Below are 13,915 nucleotides of genomic sequence, written 5' to 3'. Positions count from 1 at the left end.
AGATAAATGTCTGGTGCATAATTAACAATGGCTATTAGCTATTATTACTTATCTAATGACTCCAGGGAGTCAGGGAAAGATGTGTAAACAGAGAAGTAACAGAATCAGATTTATGTTTTAGAAAGCTGAACAGGGGGCCACAGAACAGTATGAACTTTAATTGGTCATGTGAGAGGCAGGGACCACTTAGGAGGTGGTTAGGATTTCAGTGCAATAAGGACAGAGAAGAGGAAATTGATTACAGCATTATTTAGGCTATAGAATGATCTAGACTTAGCAATCGATAGAATCAGAGAAGGAGGGCAGTCCCAAGATGCTTCCAAATTTTGGATATGGGTGATTGTATGAATAGTGGCTGGTCTCATTTTTCATCATTATGTCACCAGGGTGGGAATGGAATACGTCTAATTGACCATTGACTCCCCACAACTAGGATAGTGCTTGGCACACTGCATGTGCTTGATAAATAGTTACTGAATGACCCAATGAAGAAATAATCTAATTTTCTCACTTTATTAAAAAAAGGAGATTGAAGCATGGAGCCAAGCAGTCATTTTTCCAGAGTTCTAGAACTGATTACTAGCAGAGTCACACACCTGAGACTTCTCATGTTCGTTGCACTTTGCAGTGATCGCACAGACCCACGAAGGAAACATAATTCCACCAACACACAAAATCATTAGTCCCTATGCTAATTGTAATCCTGGAACAGCTAGAGACTGGATTCCCATTTTTGAAGAGAGAATTAGGGCAGGGAGTCTCCTAGGCAGAGAGTAGCCATACAAATTAACATAATGCTTGCAAACATTTGCACAGGATACTTTTCAGAAAATAAAAGGAAGTCAGCTTCATTAATTGAACAAGCATTTGCAATCTACCTGGCCAATCTATGCTAGGAGATAGGATGTGCCTTCAAGTAAGATGTGTCCCTTCCCTTGAAGGACTTCCTATAAGGAACACAATCTTTGAAAATATGTTTCAGGAGCTCTTCTGGATTTGAAAAGGTAGAACTTTAGAAGAAGACAAAAAAATCTCCCTTGAAGTGCTATGCCCCTCTCACAGTGGATGCTGTAGCTTCTGGGATTTTTTTTTTTTTTTTTTTTTTTTTTGCTAATAGAACAGATGAAAGTCAGGGTGCATTTGAGTCTAGCCGGGGCACCAGGACCTTTCCACCACTCTTCACAAAATGAGGTGTGTGGGTGTCCTGCATCTCTGTCATCTGGGATGGCTGCTAGGGTGTTGATTCTTGGGCCCCCAACCAGACCTACTGAAATACAATCTCATGGGATAGGAGCCTTTGGCAAGGAGGATGTCAGCGATTGGCTAACAGGATGAAGCCAGATTAAGTATTTCTCAGCCTTCTGCCTAATTAGAAGCAAAGTTACACACCTGAGATTTCTTATTTCTATTGCACTCTGCAGTGACCACACAGACCCCACAAAGGAAACAAGAACAGTAGCAATAATTTCTCAGCCTTCTGCCTGAGAAATGCCTAATCTGGCCTCATCAAGCCAGGACCCTTACCTGTTAGCCAGCCCCTGACTTCTTTCTTCCCCTCAAGGCAAAAGTAGTCTCTCCTATCCTTTAATCTTTCTTTCTTCCTCTGGGCCCTCATTGCGTGCTGTACATATTTGTACACTTGTTTGTCTTGTCACGAGCCTTTCTTTCCTTTGTGATGACGGGAGTCATTGTCAAACTGAAATTCCCCAACTCTCCAAGGAACTATGTTCAAGTTCCTGACTGTGCTTTGCCCTTTCTTGACTTTAAGCCTCTTGACTTTAAGTCCTCTGTCCATTTCTTTGTTTTGTTGTTTTTAATCATCTTTCCAAACAGCTCAAAATATTCTTTTCCAGGAATCCTTTCCATACTGCCTCACATCCTTTGTACTCCCTCATCTGAGTATTTCTCTTTACAATGAAACTTTCTGCCTTTTTGGTCTCTCACACTTGACTCTGCACTCCCATGAAGGGAGGAGTTGGAGTTGGATTCTTGGTATTCCCAGATTCTGGTCTGTAAAGTAAGTATCCATGGAGTTAAATGGCACAGAGTTGACCAGTCAGCTACATGTCATGTCCTGGCACATGAGCTTGGTCCTGTGCTCTAGGGAGAGAGAGAAGGATAAACTTTTTCATCTGGACCATGAAGCCAGCTTACCAACACCTGCCACTTCTGGGCAATGTGTCCTAGGGATGGGTGAGCCTTCTTGTATCTGCAACTTTGGGTGACTGTTCCTGTTTAAAGATCTTGGAGATAGGGAGGTAAGTACCCACCATCCCCAGGACTCAATGCCCTTTCCTTGCCCTGGGTAACTTGGCTCTAAGAAGTGGTGATGAGGCTTTTCTCTTCCCCCAGTCACTGCAGAGGACACGCTTCTCTACCCTTCTGTCTCAGAAACAAGAGATCTGTCTCCAACTCACTCAGTCGTTTGTTTTCTGGGATTTGGAGCAGAATTAATTAGCTTGGAAAAACACTAGGACAATGCTAAGTATTATTAATGACACAACAGTTCCTTCCTGCAGGGGATGGGTGGTTCCTGGTTCACTTGGCAGCTCTTAAAGATGGACCCAGTTTTTTCCATCTTTAATCTAACAAGCTCTGCTCCAGGCCGTGGGACACTCTGTCCCCAGCCACTTCCAGTCAGGGTTGTTGCCAGGAACTCAATTGTATCATAATGGGGTTGGGTTCCAGGCTCCTGCCCAGTCTGTGGCAGATGAAGTCGAAGGACTTAGGCATGTCTCCTTAACGTGAGAGAGAGCACCTAAAGGATGCAATATGGAAGTAAAAGTAATGGGAATTAAGCAAGTTGTGTTCCAGGAAATATGCTTGGTACTTTTACACATAATCTCACTTAATTTAATCCTCATGATAGCCCCATAAGGTAGATATTGCCTTCCCTAGTATATAGATAAAGAAATCAGCTGGGCATGGTGGCTCACGCCTGTAATCCCCAGCACTTTGGGAGCCTGAGGCGAGCAGATCATGAGGTCAGGAGTTCGAGACCAGCCTGGCCAATGTAGTGAAACCCCATCTCTATTAAAAATACAAAAATTAGTCTGGCATGGTGGCTCATGCTTGTAATCCCAGCTACTTGGGAGGCTGAGCCAGGAGAATCACTTGAACCTGGGAGGTGAAGGTTGCAGTGAGCCGAGATCATGCCACTGCACTCCAGCCTGGTCAACAGGGCGAAACTCTGTCTCAGAAAAAAAAAAAAAAAAAAAGGACACTCATAAAGGATAAGTGCATTCTCCAAGGGCACATTACTAATAACTACCAGAGACAAGATTTATACCTAGCTTAGTTTGACTTTGAAATCATTACTGCTTCATTCCCTATAATGAGTTGGGGTACAAAAAAAAAAAAGGCTGGGCGCGGTGGCTCACGCCTGTAATCCCATCAGTTTGGGAGGCCAAGGTGGGCAGATCACTTGAGGTCAGGAGTTCAAAACCAGCCTGGCCAACATGGCAAAACCCTGTCTCTGCTAAAAATAGAAAAATTAGTTGGGCGTGGTGGCGGGTGCCTGCAATCCCAGCTACTAGGGAGGCTGAGGCAGGAGAATCGCTTGAATGCAGGAGACAGAGGTTGCAGTGAGCCGAGATCTCCGAGATCGTGCCACTGCACTCCAGCCTGGGTGACAGAGCAAGACTCCATCTCAAAAAAAAGAATAACAATAAACAAAATAAAAAATAAAAAGAAATCACAACTGCTCATCCAGCAGGTGACCTGTCATGTAGCACTGATATGCATACTCTGCATGGACTTGATGGCACAGACCTGCTTTACCACAGGTCCCAAACCACAATAGGGTTTGTCCCTATCCCTACCCCAAACTCTGTTCCCTCCGTAAGTCTTCTCTGGGCTTAGTACTTGGCCCCATAATGGATCTGACAGCCCATGCCAAACTCATTCAGTTTCTTCCTCTTTTTTGTCCAGTCTCCACTGGGATCTCCTCCTCATTTGGATTTCTACAGCAAATGAAAGACCATTTGAGTTAATGATCAGAGTTAGCATGTGTTGGGATCAAATACCACTCTGTCATTTGATAACTTTGTGCGTTGGGATATATATTTAGCAATTCTGTGCTTCTGTTTCTTTATCTCTAAATTGGAAATAATGATATTTAACTCAAATGGTTGCTGTTCCCTAGAACCTTTCCTCTTTACTCACCTCTCCAGCCGCGGCAGGCATCAGCTCCTTCAAGGAGCCTTACATGACTTATTGCATTAAGTCAGGGGCTCTCCCTCTGTGCTCTGATAATGCCCTGTGTATTTATTATTATTATTATTTTAATAAAGATGAGGTCTCAGTACTCACTATGTTGTCCAGGCTGGTCTCAAATTCCTGGGCCTTAGTGATCCTCCCACCTCAGCCTCCCAGAATGCTGGGATTACTGGAGTGAACCACTGGCCTCTTGAATTAATTACTGATCTCTTGAATTGTACTCACCACATTATGATATAAGAACCTATTGCACTTGACTAGACTGTAAGCTTTTAAAACAGAGACTATGTGTGGTTGACCTTTGGTTTCCCCAATAACCAACATGGGTCTTGGCATATGGTGACCCTTCAATTAAAACTTGTTGGAAATTGAATGAATAAATGAATGAATAAATGAAGTGATCCTTGAGCTGAGTTTTAAAAAATGAGTAGGTGTTCATCAAGCAGATAGAAGACCAAGGGGTGGAAGGACAGCCATCCAAATAGAAGGGGCTACACGAGCAAAGATTTGCAACCTGGAGCATTCAGGGATTGTTGGGGGAGCTGAGAGCCTCTGGCAATGGCTAAGACACAGGGTGCAAGTCAGGGAAGCAGAGCAGCTTGAGCAGATGGCCCTTCGGCTTCTAGGATCAGCATTTCAGAAGGCTTTAGTCTCAGGCTCCATTGAGGCTTGAAGGAAACAAAATATTGGTTCAGCTCTGAGAGTGTTTTGTTGTTTTGGTTTGTTCCAGTTGAATCACTTTAGATAATGCATTGATTTGGTCACACTTTGAAGCCATCCAGTATGGCATATTTGAAAAAAAAGAAAAACAAAAATGAAAACAAAATACTTTTGATTCAAGTCACAGTTCAGGAAAAAGACTTTGGTTCCTTAATTCAAAAAAGCATTTAAAACCATTTTGGTATTTCTGAAATTGTCATCCATCATTAAAACTATTTCATCTGTGTCTCAGGGGCAGGGTCACACTGTCTTTATCTTCACATATTTCTGGGACCCCTCGAATGTGAATCTCTTCCCCCTTGGAAGTATTAGGAAGGTGATGTCTAATTTTTCTCCCTCTCACTGCTTCTTAAGGAACTTTTATGAGTTCAGGGGTTTTTTTTCAAATCTTGACCAATTGAAAACTTTGACCAGGGGTCATGAAATCAATAAAGGTTGAGATCTACATAAAATAAAATACAGACACTATTGTAACTATTGTTGCTAAAACAATTTTAATTTGATCATGTGTGTATATGTGTGTGTATGTGTCTTTGTGTTTGTGTGTCTGTGCATTGGGCCATGGATATAAAACACGTCTCCTGCCTTTCTGGCTGCTCTAGAGAATAAAATGAAATAAACCAACCAAAAAACATATCTCTTCTTGTGGGTTGATATTGTTTGGCTCTGTGTCCCCACCCAAATCTCATCTCAGATTGTAATACTGGCCAGGCACAGTGGCTCATGCCTGTAATCTCGGCACTTTGGGAGGCTGAGGCAGGTGGAGCACCTGAGGTCAGGAGTTTGAGACCAGCCTGGGCAACATGGCGAAATCCCATCTCTACTAAAAATACAAAAATTAGCTGTGTGTAGTGGTACATGCCTGTAATCCCAGCTACTCGGAAGGCTGAGGCACAAGAATCACTTGAACCCGGGAGATGAAGGTTGCAGTGAGCCAAGATCACGGCACTGTACTCCAGCCTGGGTGACAGACCGAGATGCCATCTGAAAAAAAAAAAAAAAAAAAAAAAAATTGTAATCTCCATAATCCCCACGTGTTGAGGACCTGCCTGGTGGGAGGTGATTAGATCATGACAGTGGTTTCCCCTGTGCTGTTCTCATAATAGTGAGTTAGTTCTCACGAGATTTGATGGTTTTATAAGTGTTTGAAATTTCCCCCAACACACACTCACTCTCTCCTGCCACCATGTAAAACGTGTCTGCTTCCCCTTCTGCCATGATTGTAAGTTTCCAGAGGCCTCCCCAGCCATGCAGAACTGTGAGTCAATTAAACCTCTTCCCTTTATAAATTACCCAGTCTCAGGTAGTATCTTTATAGCAGTGTGAAAATAGACTAATACACGGGTCTTGGTCAAAACATTAAGAACTTCTGCACTAGTTGGTGTATATTAACTGGGTTGGACCTTCACGGGCCACTGCTCCTGCACTGTCTGCCTGTCTTCATTTCTTCAGGCCACTTGGCTGCTTAGTTAGTGTGATGTTTCTTTCATTTGCTTCATCTTAAACAAAGTAGGCACACCTGGATCCAGGACCTCTTCTAGGGGAAGATCCAGAGGCCTATGGTTTCTCAGCTCCTCTGTTAGGGTTGGGCCACACTGAAGTTCTCTATGCTGCAGACTGAGGAGTGAGTTCCTGGCAGGACAGCTGCAAAGAATTGAGCAGTTTGTGTGCTGACAAAAGCACCCAGTCACCCATAAGGACGAGCGGGGGTGAAAAGCAGCCCTTACTTGATGTGCCAAGCCATGAGCCTATGTGGCTGCCTTCACCCACAAATGACATCTTGTCTACTGCATCCAAAGGTTCCAGATAGGTTGGTCGTAAGCCTGTTGCTCTGCGGATTCCACTTAAGGTAGTAGGGAGATCTAGATCTGGAGGAAGTGTGTAAAGCTTTCTTTTTGGCAGCAGATCCCAGCCGTAGCTCTCTAGCCCAACCTCATCCATGAGGTTGATATTTTATTTCCTAGCTGACACTAGTAATTTTTCTCAATGGGTTTACTAACTAAGAAGAAGAAAGCAGGAAGCCTGTAATTATAACCTCTGAGAAACTACAACATCTGTGTGCACACTTAATGAAGGGTTAGTTCCCCACTCTCCCATCTCTTTCTGGAAGTCTTTTATTAAAGCAATGTGTGTCTTAACAGTGGTGATGTCTTGCAGTCAGACATGTAAGACATGGTATTTGGGCTTTGTTTAGTTCCACATATTGCTGTGGGTTTTTCCAGTTTGGACTTGCTTTTTCCTACTGTTCTCAACTGGTGCCTCAACTCAGAGCTGGAGCCTCTGTGTTTGTGGGAAATTTTTTTCTATCTCTTCCTTTCTTTCCTTTAAATCTATTTTCTTCTTTTTCCTCCTCTTTCTCTTCTCTCCTCCCTTAGTCCCTTTCTTCCCTTCTCAAGTATTTATTGAGTATAAACTTTGTTTAATCCATATTCTTATTCCAGGAAGATTATATTATACCCTGTAATAAACATATAGAAACAACAAAAAGTGAATGCAAAGAAAGGCATTTTTATAAATCTGGTCTCTTGAATCCAGCCCATGCCTTTTTCCATTTTACAGAGGGAGTTTGTTGTAATTACAATAGAAAGGAGACAAGCTGGGAATTGAATACACATGCATTGGGATGTATTTTCTACCATTATACATTGATTTACCTTTTCAGCCTCAGTTCTTTAATCAGTAAATGGAAATAAATTGGAAAGACTCACTGGGGATTGATTTATTTTTCCTCTTCCAAGTGAAAAGGACAAATGAAGCCATCGGAAGCGGTTATCTAGTACTTTCAGAAAAGGTGGAGGTGAAAGGTCACCCTTTGGCTGATCTGCAGGGTCTTTGGTAGGCATGCAGATGTATGTCAGATGGCTATACCCAAAGGAAAAGGTGAATCTGAAATTATATTTTCATTTAAGTCACTCCACATGGACTGTGGCCAACTGCTCCTTGGGACAGGCAGAGTTCTGGGGAAGAGGTAGACCAATTTGTTCAAGGGGCCCAGGTGGTATGCTGAGGAAGAAGGACTAATGCCTTCCCCAATCCCTTCTACAAAAATTCCAAGTTAGAAAGAGTTTGTTGGTGAGCAAAGAGGCCACAGCCTTCTGTGAGGTAGGTGAAGGCAATGGGGCAACTAACAGTAAGTTTTGTTATTGGTTTTCTAGGGCTGTTGTAACAAATGACCACAAACTTGGTGGCTTAAAACAGCAGACATTTATTTCTCATAGTTCTAGAGGCTAGGAGCATGAAATCAAGGTGTTAACAGGGCCACACTTTCTCTCAAGGATCTAGGAGAGCATCCCTCCCTGCCTCTTCCTAGCTTTTGGTGCATGCTGGCAGGCTTTGGCATTACTTGGATGCTGGAATCACACCCCACAGACTCAGAGCCCTCCTGGATCTGCCTTGTATCTGGGAATGTCTTCTGTTTGGTTGCTGAAAGCACTGGTAACCAAGCAATAATGCCCAAAGTTTGGGCCTGTTGGATATGGGTTTCTCATATAATCCTGGGAAGTGGCCCATTGTCCTTGGGGCAAGAACTGTGGATGCTCTGGAAGCCAAGAGCTCCAACCCAACACTGCATTTTGAATTTGACCCATTCCAAACCTTCTATTTAGCTACCAACACTCTTTCCTCCTTTGCCCCCTATTTCCCATCACAGATATTGTGCCCAGATAGACATGGAAATAGTGACTGTAGGTCCTACTCCAACTTTCTCTGCTAGATAATATAAAAAACAATAGTGACCGGGGATGGTGGCTCATGCCTGTAATCCCAGCACTTTGGGAAGCTGAGACAGGTGGATCACAAGGTCAGGAGATCGAGACCATCCTGGCCAACAAGCTGAAACCCTGTCTCTACTAAAAATACAAAAATTAGCCAGGTGTGGTGGTGTGCGCCTGTAGTCCCAGCTACTTGGGAGGCTGAGACAGGAGAATCACTTGAACCTCGGAGGTGGAGGTCGCAGTGAACTAAGATTGCGCCACTGCACTCCAGCCTGGGGGTGACAGAGCTACACCAGTCTCAAAAAAAAAAAAAAAAAAAGAAAGAAAGAAAAGAAAAGAAAAGAAACAGCTACGATATCAATAGCAAACACATTAGCAAACCTTACTGTGGGCCAAATATTGTTCAGAGTGTTTATGTGTACTAACTCATTTAATTCTCCTACAGCCACTTTGAGATAGGTGCTATTGAAATCCTCACTTTTCAGTTAAAAGAACTGTGATTAAAGGGTGTGGAGCTGGGCTCTGTGGAGCACAGATAGGGAAGGCAATGCAAACAACTGAGCTTCAGTCCCCACCATTCCCTGCCAGGGACTGCTGCTCTTCAGTGCAAAATCCCCTCCAGGCAGGGCGGCCTGTGGTGTGGCAGGAGAAGCACTGTGGAGACATAAACATTTAGATTATTATGTACTCTGACTGTATCCAAGTCAGCAAAGGATATAGTCATCTGCAACACCGAAGATCCTCCTCTTTCAGGGACCTCTGTACCTAACCCGATCCTTCTCCACCTGAAATTCTCCCAGACCTTCTCCCAGTGGGATCTTACTAGGTCACACGCTCATGGGATTTTTCTGGTTATAACATCATGATTCTGAGGAAGGGGTGATCAAGGTAACCAGAACTGGCGCATACTCAGTCTTCACGGAGACTGCTTCTTCAATGAATTAGATTCTGTGTTCTTGCCTTGCACCCTTCTTGTGATTGCATGAGCGGAATGTTTTCTTATGTTCTGTAGTTTTCTTCTCCCTGTTTTCTGTATTTCTCGCAGACTTTTTCTGGAACTTACTAAAAACTTAGTTTTTCTGTTATCTGAGCTTGAAAGCTTCCTAATTGCAATAAAATAGGCCCTTTTGAGTCAAGCTTCCCATCAATGTTAAGTACCTGGGACTCCTGCAAGCATGAAAAGGGGAAGAGTTAGTGCCTTAGAAGGAATAGACCAGATATTCCTCCTATTCCACTGCAGACTCAGAAGAGACTTGGGGATGTTATTTATAGTTCAAACAGCAAAGAGAGACACTCCAGTTAAAAAAGATAATCATCACCTCTTATTTTCCTAATGATTAAACAGACAGTGCTTTTAATGTTCCTGAGTTCTGTCATATCACCCTGTGCTTTAATATCTAAATAAACGATCTCAAGTCCCTATTCTACATAGTTGAGAGAAGTCCAGTGTTCCTCCCAAGATTTCTAATGAGGAAAGCACTTATAAAGTCTCCTGTCAACATTCTGACTTTATTATTTATTTATTTATTTATTTAATGGCTTTTTTTTTTTTTTTTGGGACACAGTTTTGCTCTTGTCGCCCAGGCTGGAGTGCAGTGGTGTGATCCCGGCTCACTGCAACCTCTGCCTCCCGGGTTCAAGCGATTCTCCTGCCTCAGCCTCCTGAGTAGTTGGGATTACAGGTGCCTGCCACCAGGCCTGGCTAATTTTTTGTATTTTTAGTAGAGACGGGGTTTCATCATGTTGGCCAGGCTGGTCTCGAACTCCTGACCTCAGGTGATCCATGTGCCTCGGCCTCCCAAAGTGCTGGGACTACAGGCATGAGCCACTGTGCCTGGTCGACATTCTGACTTTAAATCCTAGCTTTCCATCATCTTTTAATTTTTGCCTTTTCCATTCTTCAAATACCCCCACCATAAGGCTGTTCTTGTCTTTGACTTATTTTTTTTAAAAAAATAAGATCCGGCAATTACAACAAAAAAGACATATCCATTAAACTTTGTATCAGATACCATTCTTCATAAATTTCCTTGGTCATTCCCAAGGATGAGCTGTTTTACAGCCTCGTTCTCCTTAGGTCCCAGTCTGGTAGCAGTTCCTAGGAAGTGGTTCCTCCCTGCAGTGATTCTCTCCTGTTTCTTCTTCAATTCCAAAATCTCAACCAAAGACACTCAGACCCTGGGCTGTGGCTGAGGAGTTGGTGTGGGATAAAAGTCCCTTTATATGAAGATGGTGGATAGGAGGCAGGACTAGCTTCCAGCTCCTGCTTGGACAGACAACCAGCATGTGGAGACTTACATTATAAACTTTTGCTCTAAGAACTACCGCAGCAACATACCAGGAAAGCTGCGAGAATCCACAGACCCTTTGAAGGAACTCAATCACTGCTGTAGGGTCCATGAGATGCCAAAACCTTTGAGTCCACTTGCTTTCTCAGTGGGGAGCCTGGTGGTCTGGGGCAAGTTCTCAGCCCTGGTCACCACCTGCCTGGAAATAGGCTTGGTGCTGCTGGGAGGGCATGGTGGGAGTGAGACCAGTTTTTAGGACTGCGAGCTACGTGGAAGCTGGGTGAGGCCTGTGACTGCTGGCTTTCCCCCCATTTCCCTGGCATGCTGTGTGACTCAGCAGAGGTAGCCATAATCCCCCTGAGAACATAACTCCATTGACCTGAGAACAACGCCCTCATCCCCACAGCAGCCACAGCAAGCCCCGCCCAAGGAGAGGCTGAGCTCAGCCATGCCCCCAGCTGGTAGTGTTTCTCGACTCATCCTGGTAGCTAAAGACACAGGACATAATCTCGTGGCAGACAGATCACTTGACCTCAGGAGTTCGAGTCCAGTCTGGGCAACATGGTGAGACTCTGTCTCTACTAAAAATACAAAAAAATAGCTGGGAGTGGTGGTGCTTGCCCATAGTCCCAGCTACTCAGGAGACTGAAGTGGGAGGATCGCTTGAGCCCAGGGGCAGAGGCTGTAGTGAGCCAAAATCACGCCACTACACTTCAGCCTGGGTCATGGAGTGAGATGGGGTCTCAAAAAAAAGAGACCCCCAGAAAGCTGCCTTGGGAGGACACAGCTAGAAGGCGCCATTTCTGGACCAGAAAATGGGTCCTCAGCAGACACTGAATTTGCTAGTACCTTGATCTTGGACTTCCCAGCATCAGAACTGTGAGAAATAAATTTCTGTTGTTAATAAGATACCCAGTTTATGGTATTTTGTTATAACCTAAGTAGACTAAGGCATACATCCATTCTAAATTAGACTTACACAGTGTAGAAAACACTAGGAATCATTTCATTTTCTCAGAATTTTGAGGGCATTTCCTTCTAGTCTGTCTTGTTAAATGGTCCAAAGCCATTTTGGTTCTTGATCTTTTATGGAGAAACTGCTCTTCACCCTCTCGGGAAATTTGTGGCATCTTTTTTCTTTGCTTTGCTTTTTCTTTATTTGGGTGGTTTGTGCATTTAAAAAAACCCATTTACAAAATATTAATGAGTGATTAATTAAGTCCTAATTAGGCAGCCCTTTTACTCTGGAAACATATGCCTTCCATTCTGGGAAGATTTCTTGAATTATTTAATTGATATTGTTAACCTCATTTGCTGAATTCTCTCTTTATGGAGGTGCTATCATTAGCATGCTGGATCTTCAGGACTCAAATCAAAATGTTTTGGTTTGTTTGTTTTACTTTTTCTCATTTGATCTCTTTTTTTCCTTTTTTGCTCCACATACTAGGAAATTGACCCAACTTTATCTTCAAACTCTTTGGTTGAGATTCTTGATAATAAGTATTACTGGTCTCATCATTTTGATTTCCAACAGCTTTTTATGTTTCTCTGACATTTTTCCTCTTTTGATACATGAATAAAATATCTTGATAAATATAATGTTTTGTGCAGCTTCTTTGTTTTACCTTCTATTTTTCACGTTTAAGACTTCCTTCTGATGCTGGGTGATACTTGGGTGTCTCATAATTAAGTGTGTGGTTCTCCAAAGATGATTGGAACCCTGAGTGCATGCATTGGGCCCCTTGACTGTGGGCTTCACTGTTGGAAGTGCTGCTTTGTCCATTTCGTTGGGAAACTGCTATACTGGCAGACCTATACTTACACCTATATTTAGGTCTTTTTTGCTTGGTGTCTCTGTGGATTGGTTTCCTTGAAAGCAGACACTGAAACAAAATTGGAGTGCAAGATGATTTTTAGGAATCAACACTGTACATTAAGGCCCAGGGGTAGGAAGAATTGGGCAAAGCAAGAAGTGAAACTGTAGCCGGGGGCGGTGGCTCACACCTGCAATCTGAGAACTTTGGGAGGAGGCAGAGGCAGGTGGATTACTTGAAGTCAGGAGTTCAAGACCAGCCTGGCCAACATGATGAAACCACATCTCTACTAAAATTATAAAAATCAGCTGGGCGTGTTGGTGGGCGCCTGTAATCCCAGCTACTTGGGAGGCTGAGGCAGGAGAATCGCTTGAACCCGGCAGGCAGAGGTTCCATGAGCTCAGATCGTGCCATTACACTCCAGCCTGGGTGACAGAGTGAGACTCCATCTCTAAATAAATAAATAAATAAATGTCCAACTGCAATGCAGGCCACCCCGGCAGGGAGCTCTGGAGGGAGGTTTGCCCATCAGAGTGTTCCATCTTGAGCTGAACTGGCCTCATCTATGCCCACCTCTATCAGTCGTTGGATGTGGGCCATCCCAGGGAGGGCATGACCTTGGGCAAGGGCGCTGTCTGCAGCTGAACCAGACATGTGAAGGAACTGATGGGGCTCCCCTAAAATGTGCAATCAGTTGGTCCTAGAAGAGGGATCTCGGCAGTGCCTCTCTGTGTTTACCATAGAGCTAGCCAGATTCCCCAAGAAGGCTCTTCCAGACTCCTGCATTTCTGCAGGATATTAACTTGTTCTAAGGGTCAAACAGGGAGTGTTAGGAGGGAGGAGCAGTGGGGAGGGAGTTATCTCAAATTAGTCTACGAAGTTTCTCATTATATCATCTTTTTCAGTATGAATGTCCCATCTTTATCTGTGCCTGGTATTCCACAGGGCAAAGACCCTTTATTTTATCCCGTTCTAGGAACAAACCTCTGGGCTGTGATTTATAGAGAAAAAAATGTGGGGTTTAACTTCTTAATCCTACTTAAAAACAAACAAACAAACACAAATCCTCCTGTTGTTAGCTGCTCCCCAGCATCCTCCCCTACCACAATCTTCCTGTCCCCAGAGGTACATAGTTCTACCAATTTCTGACTCTTTTGGAATG

Source organism: Pan paniscus, chromosome 7 (genome assembly GCF_029289425.2).
Source record: "Pan paniscus chromosome 7, NHGRI_mPanPan1-v2.0_pri, whole genome shotgun sequence".
NCBI classification, from domain to species: domain Eukaryota; kingdom Metazoa; phylum Chordata; class Mammalia; order Primates; family Hominidae; genus Pan; species Pan paniscus.
The sequence above is the reverse complement of the archived record's forward strand: the minus strand, read 5'-3'. Positions refer to the sequence as shown.